This window comes from Camelus bactrianus, chromosome 7, assembly GCF_048773025.1.
Source record: "Camelus bactrianus isolate YW-2024 breed Bactrian camel chromosome 7, ASM4877302v1, whole genome shotgun sequence".
Lineage (NCBI taxonomy): Eukaryota > Metazoa > Chordata > Mammalia > Artiodactyla > Camelidae > Camelus > Camelus bactrianus.
This window is the reverse complement of record NC_133545.1, coordinates 14,918,489-14,931,410: the sequence shown is the minus strand read 5'-3', so window position 1 is coordinate 14,931,410 and position 12,922 is coordinate 14,918,489. Positions and strand designations below refer to the sequence as shown.

At 42.6% G+C, this 12,922-nt stretch overlaps 1 protein-coding gene across 1 annotated transcript in view; it reads left to right on the top strand.

Moving 5' to 3' along the window:
• The first annotated feature begins 4,815 nt into the window (after positions 1–4,815).
• CHRM2 (cholinergic receptor muscarinic 2) overlaps positions 4,816–12,922 on the top strand; it is a 132,283-nt gene continuing 124,176 nt past the window's right edge. Inside the window, exons 1-2 of the mRNA XM_010947495.3 lie at positions 4,816–5,332; positions 5,594–5,756. The gene's annotated coding sequence lies outside the window, so the exon portion shown is untranslated. The remainder of the gene's footprint in view (positions 5,333–5,593; positions 5,757–12,922) is intronic.

Below are 12,922 nucleotides of genomic sequence, written 5' to 3'. Positions count from 1 at the left end.
GGACGAAGTGTCCAGGATCCATATTATTAGGCACAGTAAATCAGGGAATGCTTTAGGAAATGCTTCTTTGGGTGTACTAGTAGAAGAAAGAGTGTTTTTAAAGTGAAAAGGACGACATAGAGTGATATTGTAGAGACACATTCATTGAGTCGTGCTTGGCAGAAGACTGCTTTGTACATCACAGTTATCTCAGTCACTCTCAAGACATAGAGGGTAGATCAAATTTAGTGAGGAAGCTATTCTCAGTGATGGTGCCTCCCAGGATATCTTTCTTTGAAATGCCATAAAATTTCCACCTGTCCCTTGAAGGACCTTTTTAGTTGGCTTAAGAACCAGGCCAGTATATGATCTGAGAAATAGTATGAATTCCCATGAGTATGTGATCAGTTGACTCTAAATTCTAAAAAGTTAAGTTTTCCTACAGACTAAAAAGATTTAGAGAATTCCTACACTACTCTTTATCACACAGAGTCATTAATTCAAATAATTCAGGGCCCCCATGCACAGAGGAGAGTCTGATAAGATTTTACTCTGAACTTGCTAGAATCTTATCTTCGTCTGAGATTCAAGCATCTCACTTAGGCCATGAAAAGGGGAAATTTAAGCTGTTTGTCAAAATCCACCCTGAGGTCAGTGTGGCTGAAGCATTTCAGTTCTCCCTGTCCTAGTGGTTCACCTCTAAAGAGGAACTGGGCACCACCTCCTAGAAGGAGAAATCCCCCTACACTGAATGCTTCTCTGAGGAAACACAAGTCCCAAGTGGCCTTTATCTTCTGCATTCTTAATACTGATTTATCATCGTTGCAACTGCTTGACATCTTGCAGGGCAGTGTTTCATTTTTTCCCCCTTCTTCCCATTCCCTGTTTGAAAATGAGCTCTGTATGTTAAATATTTTAGACTCAGCAGCAGTAAATATTTTCAGGCTTTGGATAACACCATTACTGCTAGGAGAGGAAGAGTTTAAAACAACTCTGATGCCAAACTTCAAGAAAAAGGAGAAGGGAAAAAATAGCAAAGCATTGTTTGTTAGACTGTCACCAAGCACTGTCACTCAGAGTCAGTCTTATTTGTATATGGAGACTCCTACTGCAGCAACTGAAAGCGAAAAGCTTGGGATTTTCTAGGAGAAAAAGAGATAATCTTTTCTAGCTAAAGAATAGAAGCATTTAAATTATTCTCTGAGAAGGTTTGTAGGGAAAATAAATAATTCTAAGAACAATAGTATGTCTATTATGGGACTGTTGTTAAGATTTCAAAACAATGAGGGCAACTGTAGAACCCATTTTAAGCAGTGATTGTCGTCTAGTGGAGGCTCACTTTTAACCCAAGATTGTTATATTTCAAACTGAGGTCAAGGAAAAGATAGGTTCCTTTGGCATCTATCAGAAAAATCAGCCCGCCTTTCCCAAACCTCCTGCTGATAAATGCTGTGCTTTCCGAGTTCAACTCTTAGAACAGTGTGTGAGTAGGAGACAAAGAATAAGGCAAGATCTTTTTGCTCTTGGCTCACTTTTCCCATATAGGCAAAGCCCTCACCTTCATTTTCTTGGTTCTTTGAAAGCAAAAAAAAAAAAAAAAAAAATGTTTAATGTTATGGCCACAATACCTGGTGGGAAATCACTTGAGTTGAACTTGTCACCCTCTTAATGCACTTAAGATGACAGAGTGCTGATTTGTGCATCTAATTATTGAAGCCTAATTACTGCCGCACTGAAATCAACGTGGCACAATAAAATATGCACCACATTCCGAGGAATGAGACTTCATGTGGGTGGTGATCTTATTTACAGTCTTATTCAAATAGGAACTTTGTCAAAGATTCAAAGTTACCCCTTTTCGAGCATCTGAGCTCTTCAGCACATGCCTAAAAGTAACTTTCTGACGTTGCAAGTAATGAAGTTTGGCTTCACAAGTGGAAATTACTAATTTATTAGTGTTCTTTGAGGTGGAAAATAGGCATGTAGATAAAGGGAAACCCATAGATGCATTGTATAAATTCTTTAAAAAGCACTTTTGAAAATGTTCCACACCATGGGTTACTAATAATTTTAAAAACTGTATTCCTGGGATGGAGGAGTACTGTTTTATCTCAGAAAGTTGACTGGCTTATGAAGCAAAAATAAAATGTTCAGAATATGCATGATCTTTTCTTATATAAAGAGAGAAACCAGAAGGGGAAAAGTGGCGATTCTTGGGGTCAGTGTTATGATGGGTCATATTTAACATGCTTATTTGCATGAAATTGATGAGCAGTTTGGTTTCCATTGACAGGTCTTACTCCTAAATATTCTGTCAGTAGGTCAGAGCCATGACCGAAAAATCTGTTTTTAAATCCTGACCAACAGTCTTATGATTATAACTAATTTGTCATATGTCAAGCCTTCTTCTGAAAACTTTACATGAATGAACTCTTTTATTCTTTATAACAACCCCAGGGAATATTACTATCACTATATTTTTTTTTTACAGATTAAGAAAATGAGACACAGAGCAGTTAGATACTTTGTCCAAAAACATACAAGTGGCACAAACACAAGCATATGTAAAAATAAAAAAGTGTTTTCAGGGATGACCAAGAAGAAAATGGATATTATTGTTTATTGTTTGCTAAAAATGCTGTTTCCTCTTGCAACTCTTCTCCAAAAGGCCATAAGTATAGTGACTTCTATTGAACATTGTAGTTCAGTTATTCATGGACTCTGTTTTGCTCACGTTTAAGAAAATATTTGTTAGATTTCATTTTATTCTTTTTAAATTTTTTTTAAGATTTTTTTTTATTGAGTTATAGTCATTTTACAATGTTGTGTCAAATTCCAGTGTAGAGAACAATTTTTTAGTTATACATGAACATACATATATTCATTGTCACATGATCTAAATTTTTTAATTGTAGTATAGTCAGTTTATAATACATCAATTTCTGGTGTACAGCATATTGTTTCTTTATTGTTCTTTTTGGAAATGTGTAGCCCTGTTTGTAAGAAAGCTTTAATGATATGAAAGAACAAAACAGCAGTGTATCACTGGGGTTTCTTCTTCTGTATCGCTGGCCAGGGATTCCTTTTCCTTCTCTCCCTTGGGGAGTGTGTGTGTGTGTGTGTGTGTGTGTGTGTGTGGGAATTTTCAAAAAGATTCAAGCAACTCCATGGTTTATGAAGGCTGACTTAACACACAGAAATAATGCAATAAGAAAGGAAAATGTGAATTCATTTTCAAAAGTTCATCTAAGAGAGAAGAAATGACAAAATCAGATATTTAATGTAATGGACCAAATGGTGGGGGAGATTGAGATCAAGACTGGGCAGAGCTGTCTTGATTTTCCAACAAGTGTCTTACAATATCCCAGTGATAGTGGGATCTGGGGGTGTGGAGGGTGAAGGCATAGCCACAGTACATAATGCATTATTTCAGGATGATTTCAATCAAGCAAAAGAAGGTTGTGTGACATCCTGCTTGGTCATAGCTATGAGTTAAGAGAAAGGGCAGACTCTTATGGAAATTTCATTTATCAGTGACTTTATATTGCTGCATAATTATTCATCTTGATTGTCACCTGAGTGCCTTTCTATGCCAAAAAGATCAGGAGCTTATAAAGGACAGGGACAGTGGCTTTTGTTATTCTGTATGCCATTTTTGGTTCCTTTTTGATTCCACTGAATTGGACAAGGGAAAGGAAAGAGAACTACCACGAATGAACACCTATGCTTTATATGCATTGTCCCATTTAATCCTCGCACTAGCAGAGGAAGGAACTGCCACCATTCTACATACTGATACTCAGAGATATGACACCATAAGGATGATCAACAACAAAAACAGCAAGATAAACTGGACTTTATCAAAATTAAGAACTCTTAATTAAGAACTCTTAAAAGTCATATGTTTTAATTCCACAGCTAACATCATACTCAATGATGAAAGGCTGAAAGTTAAGATCAGTAACAAGATGAGGACGTCCACTCTTGACACTTTTATTCAACACAGTATTAGAAGACAACTAGCAAAGGCCTGGGCATTGAGAATTGAACTAAACTTAATTGGATATATCAGACCAATGTGTCTTTAACTTGCTGTTTGTCTTTGTGATCCAAAAATTGATGTATCTAATTCTGTGTTACTCAATTTAAGTTTTCAACTTTTTTCACCTAATTTGACAAATTTGGATGAGAGAAAATGCAGCCTTATATCATATACAGATGTTGTCTTCATATACACATACTTTCACAAAAGCAAGTCTTGTCCTCAGTTATACTTTAGAATCATATTGCTGAAACTTTATCAATTGGGATTAGTGCCTAAAAATAATGAGTATTCTTACTGGAATGGCTTTTCTCATTAAAATAAAATTTAAAAAAAAAGATTTAAAACTGATTTGAACACAGTAAGTTTGTATCCTAATTTTTTTCATAAAGATCCCAAATTCCATAAAGCACCATAAATATTTTGTAATCTAATGACTGTTAGTCAAAGAAAACATGGGCATTGGCTCTGTATAAAACAAGAAAGAAAAAAAAATTATCGCCCCCTCTAATACATTTGCCAACGTCCCAAAGAGATAAACAATCCGTTCGTAGTTCAACACGATTATATGTTTACAAAGCATAGTGGATTTATTCTAACATTTTCCCACCTGGAAAAACGGGTCTTAAGCATCTTCGGCAATCAAAAAGCAACACTGGGTTCTTCTCAGTGTGTCATGTTACCCTAATAGCAATCATATACTTGCAGGAACGGGACTGGGTGGTGGTGGTAACTGTAAAGGTTCTGATGTAAAAATTGCAGATGGAGAGCTTGGCTCTGGGGATGGACCTGAAAAGGAGCGGAGAGGAGCCTGGGGAAAAGGCTGTCATATTTGCTCAGAAGAACTGCCAAATCAGAGAGCAGAGAAGATTTCATTGGAGGAGCGCCTTAAACAGCAACTAATCCTGTCATAGTGAAAGAAAATTGTAAATGTTCTCTCCAGAAATTGTCCGCCCATTGCAGCTAATCGAACACAGGCGCACGAACACCGACACGCACTCCTGTCTGTGTACCAAAGGTGCCCGGGCGCAGAGACCCGCTCGCACACACACACGCGCGCACGCGCGCGCGCCAACACGCATACACACACGAATGCACATACATGCCAGTCAGCTGGTTGGCCAGAGACTTAAAACCACAGATCCCACTAGGAAATCGCCAGAGGCACCGAACTAATTAGTAATTAGTTGCCTCTACACTAATTACTACTTCCCCCAGCACTTTGATGAAGAAATGAATCCCGCCCAGCTCGCCGGTACAGCTACGTCTCGGTTCGATTTTGCTCTCCAGACACATCTTCGTGAAAGCCAGGTTTGAGAGCCCTTTTTGCTTCTCCTTTGGTGGTTTGGTGTGGAGGACGGGGGCAGCGTGGGTTTAACTCCAGTCCACACCGCTAAGGGTTTCCGGACTCGCTAAGTGACTGGGACCGGTGTGGGGTGCGCGACTCTGCTCGCGCGCGCCCGAGCCCCGCAGCCCTCGCCCAAGCTTTTGGGTCCTCTCTCTCCCCGCCTCCCCCGCCCCACCCCTCCAAGTGTCGCGGCACCAACTAATCTTTTCCTTTTCGTTTGCAAGATCAAGGGGGAAAGCAAGCCGGCGGCTGGCCTCAGACTCTGAGCCGCGAGGAGCTGGCTCCCCAGCAGGTCAGCCCTGAAACGGAGAAGGGCTCCACGCTCCTGCCAGCGCACACCAAGGATATTGCAGCCCGGGGAGGCAACTGGAGCTAAACCGGCCGCAGGTAAGGACACCGTGCTGCAAAGCTCTCCGCTTGCCGGCTCCGAGGATCCTGGTACTGCAGGGTCCTTCCCAGTCCCCAGGAACAGGCGCGAAGGGATCGAGGGTAAAGAAATCGAAGGATTCCTCCACAAGTGCAGATCCTTAAATGGAAACTTTGGCTCCTGGGGCTCCGAGAACTGAGGGCAGCGATGGCGGGTCTGGAAGGCAGGGGCAAAGAAGGTAGAGCGCAGGGCGGGGACGCGATTCCGCGGGTCACTGAGTCCGGCAGAATGTGGCGAAGGCAACCTGGGGTCCGCGCCGGCCAGGGCAGCGCTCTCTCTTCCAGCCCGCCATCCCCTCCACTGTCACCGACCCTCTCCCCCTCCCCGAGAAGCCGTAGCGGAAAAGACAAGGGGAGCTTCGTCCTCTCTTGCCTCTCACACTCCTTCCTGCCTGGGGTCTTCCAGGCGTTTGAGGTGGACACTAGGCTCCCTCGGCTCTGTACCTTCCTCCAGTTTCGCCTTCCAAACAGCCCTTCGGGCGCCCGCGTCGGGTCGCTGGAGAGAGGCTTGCTGCTGAGGTCGGAGGGGCACAGCCCAGGGGCAAGAGAATAAGAATGAGTAGAGGGTCCCAGGACAAAAGAGAGGGAAGCCTTCTGCAACCCCATCCTATTTCGGCCCTCTCACGACGTCGGCTGTCCGCCTTGATTTTAGGACAGGGTCTCAGCCCAGAGCGCGCGAGGTCCCGGATCATGCCTGGGCTTTGCCGTCAGCCACCTCACGATGGGTTCTGGGCCACCCCGTGGGGTTCAGGGTTATAGATCGGGAACCCGTGAACCCGCAATATCCCTCGCGGTCCGCATTTGCGGACCTGGGCGATCGCCGCTAACTTGTAGCTCTCAAAACCCGCGATGTGTGGTCAAGTCCGCGCAGGGGAGATCACGCAGAAATTCCACCTGTGCGCTCTGCCCAGTACCTTGGGGCGCCCCTCCAGGGGCAGGAGGCTGCTCGCCCACGAGAGCGCCTAACAGGTCAAGATTCCCCAGAATCACGACTCACGACTCAGAAAGCAACACACACCCACTGCCTCAGTGCCCTTCCAACATCCCCATTCCTTTCTCTACCCTCCTGCTCATTCTGTGAGCCACTCAGTAGCCCAAGGGAAAGTCCGCCGAGGAGCTCACCAGTCCAACTCCGTGAAACCAGTTTTGCCTGTATGGAAATATCTATGGTGAGTCACCGGGACGGAGAGGTGGGAAGAGAGCAGAAAAATGAAGGTATATGCCTAAGGCAAGCAGAGCTCCCTGCTGACACCTCACTGGACTGCCCTCCCGTGTCCTTAGTCAGTTGACTGCCAGCCTGTGACCGAGGCCACCGAGGGCTCCAAGTCAGCCAGCCCAGGTGCAGCGAGCCCAGCAGGAGCCCAGCGCCTCGCGGTCCTTCAAGCCCCCAAATCCCCTGCATTGACTTCCTATTTCCCTCGTATCTTAGCTTTTCTTTTCTTTTTTCTTTCTTTTTTTTTTTTTAAACTTTGTTTTGCTTTTCTTGCTTTTTTTCTTAGCGCTGGATGGCAGTGGGTTCCTGTAGTTTGCGAGTCCCCTAGTGCACGCAGCCAGCGATACAAACACACGTCCCCAGGCTCTCCCGCACACTGGCTCTTGCTCCTGCCTGCAGCCCCAGCTCCACTGTGCCGGGAGCCTGCGGCCAAGGCACTTCCACTGCTGGGATCAGGGACAGAGCAAAAGGGAGCGATGCCCTGGCCGTAGCCTCAGCTCCGCAGAGGACTGGGCTGGAAGAGAGGGGAGCCAGCCCAGACTCCAGAGATAAACGGTGGGGCCACAAGAAAGGCTTGGGGAAAACTCGATTTGGGGTTGAGGATGGGGTGGGGGTAGGTTCTGGGAAGAAAAGACCCCCAGCGCTCTGTCTCGGCTGTGCAGAGCATTAAGGGACCCTGAGGCTGCAGCGTGCAAATCCTCAGCCTCCACCCCACCAGGTCTCAGCCTTCTCCAGGGAAGCCTAGATGGCTGGGTCCTGGAGTGGAGCAGCACCTCACTTTGCTCCAGGCCATCTGGGTTTCCTGGTATTGAGAACAGCTCTGAAAGCGAGGCTACTCATAAACTCTTGATACTCAACCCGGCCTTATGAGGCAAAGGCGCCCATGGTGTTTTGTTGGCAATCTGTATATATACACAAATTACATTGACAACATATGGCAGGGATATACAGAGAGTGCATTTTCATTGGTAAGTAAATAGTAAGGGTGGTGATAGCCTTAAGATACAGCATTTGGGCATGTGTGTGTCGTCCTGGAGGGATAAAGGCAAGGGCATGGATGATCATAAGAGTAAACCGGTTGATTCACACTGAGAACTGTCCTAGTCTGCAATTCACAAAGTGGACTTTTGAGATTCTTGTCATATGGGTGTGCCAGCAATGTTGCAGCTTTGCAGGGTTTGGCAGCTAAGGTTTCAAGAAGTAATAAATTAATGCCAGATGAATTTTCATTGTCTTTACTATTAGTGATGTGTTCCAGTTGTGGCAGGAGGATGAGCAACTTCTGTTGACTCTATATGCTTTACTAGGCTGAACAATTAAGCCAATTAAAACTGAGTAGTAAAACTTAACCCTAAAAAGCCATGGAAATTCCAGCCCACTCAGTTTACTGTTTTAAAACTCTGTGAATGAGATGGGGTGGGAGTTGGGTAAAGTCCTGGGATCCAAAAATTCAGGGTGCCCTTCCTGACAGACATTCAGACTTCCTACAAAAGAAAGATGTGCTTGTTTGTGTAAGCATGTCTGAGAGTGTCTGGAGGGGCATTAGAGCGAGAAAATGGGTAGACTTAAATATCCCTATCATAGTTCAAATTCAAGAGAATCCACAGAACATGTTTGCAGCTCTCAGCTGACAAAAGGGGTGGATGTGGAAGAGACTAGCAGTTAGACACAGGTAAAAGTCTCTTTGGAATGAGTCCCCACAGTCTATCAATTTGGGGGCACAGAGAGTGCTATCTTCACATTTAAAAACCACATTGCTCCAAATGTGATCCTATCACCTTTGCCCAGATAACCTCCAACATTAGCCACTTGGATGTACATTCAATGGCACTTTTACAATTCTGATTTCGGGGTAGCCATCCCAGGGGAAAGGGGGTGGCAGTGCACAGGAGGAGAGAGGGGAAGCCTCAGAGGTTTGACGAGAACAGTAGACTGAAGGCTGTGGGCTCACAGGGAAGGCAGGGAAGGCATGGTACCCATTTCATTGGGGGAGGATGCGCATGGTCAGGAGGCACATGTCTGACCCACAGCAGTGAACAAAGTTAAAGCAAGTACAAGAGAGGATGGAGAGGGGGCAACAGAATAAAGGAACTGAAGAGGAAAATGGGAGAAAAAATGAGCTCGAGAATCTGTGGATATGCCATCAACAGCCATCGTAATGAACCTCTATCACCAATGCTGTCTTTCGGGGTATGCCTGTGAGAGAATGTGCAATGGGTATGACTACTCAAACCTCACTGTTACTCTTATCTTAATCCTTTTTCACTTACTCAGTAGGATCAAGAAACTGACAGAAATATTTTGTCACACAGTTTCCTTGAGGGACCTGGTTTTCTTTATTTAACCTTGTATTTGAGTAGGCTTGGCATTTATGATGTGGACCTGTGTATTTTTCCTCAGAGGACTCCTCTGTATCAAACACTGTCAGTGTCCTCCTTGTGACTGTTAACACTTGGCTTTCTTTCTCTGTCACCTGTCCCCATTTTGTCTACCTTTGGTTCATTGAGCAGATGCTGGGACTTTTCTCCTTCAGGGATATCAGAACAAGTGTACTGACTGCACACCCCAAAGCTCAGCTGGGCCACATGGTGATAGTGCTGGTGGTAGCATGTGTTTTGTGTGGAGCAAAGGAAGCAGGTCATTTTTGCTTGGAAAAGCATTGTCATCAGGTGTGTTCTAAATCCCTGAGACTGTCCTAAGCACCTTACATGTATTATATCATCTGTTCTGTCAGGGCTTTATCCCCACTGTTTAAGATAGTGTCTGGCACATCCTAAGGTTTTATTAAATATTTGTTGAATAAGCAAATAGTTGAATCAGTTTTCTCATTTTATCATTGCAGCAACCCTATGAAGTAAGTGTTATTGTCCTCATTTTACAGATGAGGAAACCAGCATTAGAGGGGTCAGGTAATGGCCCAGGATCACACAGCTAGTAAGTAAGTTGCAACCCCTGGATTCACATGTAAGCCTGTTGGACTCCAGTCTTTGTCTTATGCTGTGCTGATGAATAGTTGCAGCACACATTTTCCCAGTTTGGGGAAATCACAACGGTGGTGTTCAGAGTTCAACAATATTTTCGCCATTCTTTTAATTCAACTCTGCATGTTCCTGTTTGTATCCCCTAAACCCTAAGCAAGGAAGATTCAGTGCCAAGTAGCTTCTTAGTTGGCACAACATGCTTGTTCTGATTAATCAGTGATTGCCTCTGGCAGAGGAAGACAAGGGCACCAAAGAAATTACCTGATATTTTGGCTGGTGTTATCTTCACCTATAGCGACACCATTTTCCTCTGTCTGGTGTGAAAGAATGAAGGAGAATTTTGCTATTATCCAGTTTAACTCATGTTAAGTGTTGATGTGGATGAAGAGGTTTTCCTGTGATGCAGCTAACCAAGAACCGCCCCAGAACACACACATCCCAGCTTCTCGGCTGGCTGTCTCTTCAAGTGAGTTCCTTTTTCTTTATTAAGATTGCTGGTGGTTGAGCTTCTGAGTTTGAATGGTGACTTTTGATTTTAGTTAGAATTTATCATTCACCTTTGCTTTGACAGGCATGATGTGACTTTGCAACCTGCAGTTAGCAAAGTGTGAGGTAGGTTCTGGTGGGTTGCCTCCTTCTACACTTGATATATTCTTGTCTTACTTTACTTCATTTCCCTTTTTCTTCACACATGTTCAAGCTCCTTCTTTTATACTGTGACCTAAATATGCAATCATCTTAACTAGTGCTGTTACCATGGTAATGTTTCATGGCAGATAAGGGTACACACTAAAAAAATCAGTTTTTTCATTAGCAATGGAATTCTTTCCTTCCCTTTCCCCCCTTTCCCAAATCCAGGCTGCCACTGAATGGTGCCCTCTGGTGTTCAATAGCAGGAAGCACACTACTGTGGATAGGGCATGAACACAGTTTTTAAAACTTTGAGAGAATCTCAATTTCAGTGATAATTTGGGGTGTACAAAAGCAAAAAAGACTCTTACTTGGTATATTTTAAGTAAAGAAATTAGTAGAAAATATTCATTGCCTGAACATATTAAGTGCTGTTTGCTGTGAAGAATTCTAGAAAATTATGGGAAATGAGAAATACTTAAGCTCTTATGTGTTTAGCATCATTGTGAAAATCTTCCTATGGGAGACAGAGACTTTTGTTATGGGAGACACTGAGATATCTCTGGAAGAAGAAGCTAATGGAATGTTTGATATGTTATGTCTTTAAAATTTCAAAATGGAAATCAACTTTAGAATGAGAACATTGTTCTTGCTGGATAGCATATATAATAATAATAATAATTTGTATGTATAATTTGTTGTTTTGTTATGTGAGAAACTTGGAAGTTTTACTGTATTTTATTGTGTGAATATTAGCATCGATCTTCACATTATTACTAACAAATTATATGATAAGTTAGAAGTGAGATTGATATGCTATAAACATGTCTTCTTTCTTCCTCACTCCAGTTCTCCTTTGACCATCTCACAGTGAAATCAAGTCAAACCTGTCTCTGAGATTTGTCTGGAATTCATCCCTTTCTCTCCATCCACACATCTTTTATAAACCTTTAGCATCTCTCACATGAACTATCACCAGAGTCTTGTGTTTCTAGCTGGTCTCCCACCTCCAGTCTTTCCCTAGTACAATTCATGCCTCACACTGCCAGAATAACCTTTCTAAAATGCAAATCTGAACATATCATTCTCCCGTTAAAAATTTGTCACTGTTTCTCAACTGTCTAGGATAAACTCTTCCCACATGAGATCTTCCATAACTGATCAAAGCCTTTATGCCAAGCCCTATTTCTTTATTCCTCCACTGCAGAAGGAGCTAATACATATAAATAGCTTAGTTTAATGACTAGCACAGAGTACATGCTAAATAAATATTGGCCAATATATTTTTCCCTGTATTCTCCTCCTCCTCTTCTTCCCCTTTGTCTTCATCTGTTTTATTATTAGTATAAAATGCTAATAAGCAGTGCTAAACATCACTCTTATTCTGGTCATTCCCCCAAACCAATAATAATAGGTAAGAAAAGCTCTGATGTGCCTGGTATTTTGCTGAATATTTTACATCCTGTATCTCATTTAATTTCCCACAGCCAGGTACATTGCCTGACACATTCTACATACTTAGTATGTGTTTGTTATGTTGATACACATAGTCAATATAATAATAATGTCATTTGGGGCATTTAATATTCCTAGAAAAAGTTATTTGGAAGGTGAAAACCTGGGTTTTTCACTTCAAAGAGCTCTATGGGGTTGGCTGAATTGTTTTTTGGATATCAAAATGAATATTTACAAAAGGGTTAATTTGTAAGAGTGCCAGGCAAGTTGAATGCTTTTTACCTGGTGCTGGTAGTAGGGCACCGACTGGAACTCGTTAGGGATGCTGATGATGTCTGAGATGAGAACAGAGGCTGTATTTGTATAAATGACAGCAACATACATTTCGAATATGTTAGAAATACAGAGCTTTATTTTTTCCCCAATGTTTAGCATAGATTATATGTAGCTCTATAAATATGCCTATCCCCCAATTCCATTTTATTGCATCAAGGAAGCTACAGGCATCTACATCGGTCAAATACTAGTTTCAAGTCAGATTTCCAGCCCATGGCTAGTGTACAACAAAAATTAAAACTGAAGATCTATATTTTTAAGATCAGTGAAAATAAATAGAAAAATGTGGTAGCAAGGCAGTATTTTGAAGTTAACTGTATTTACTGGGTTCAGAAAAGCAGGACTTCTCTTTCTGAAGCTGAGACCCTATACACCCTTGAATGTTAATCTCATGGCAGAAATGAATCCACTTTTCCATAGTCAACATCCACAATCATCAGGTATGGTGCTTTAAATAACCAGGTTCTGAATTATTTGAATCATTACTGAATTTTAAGAAGTCTTTTAAAAGA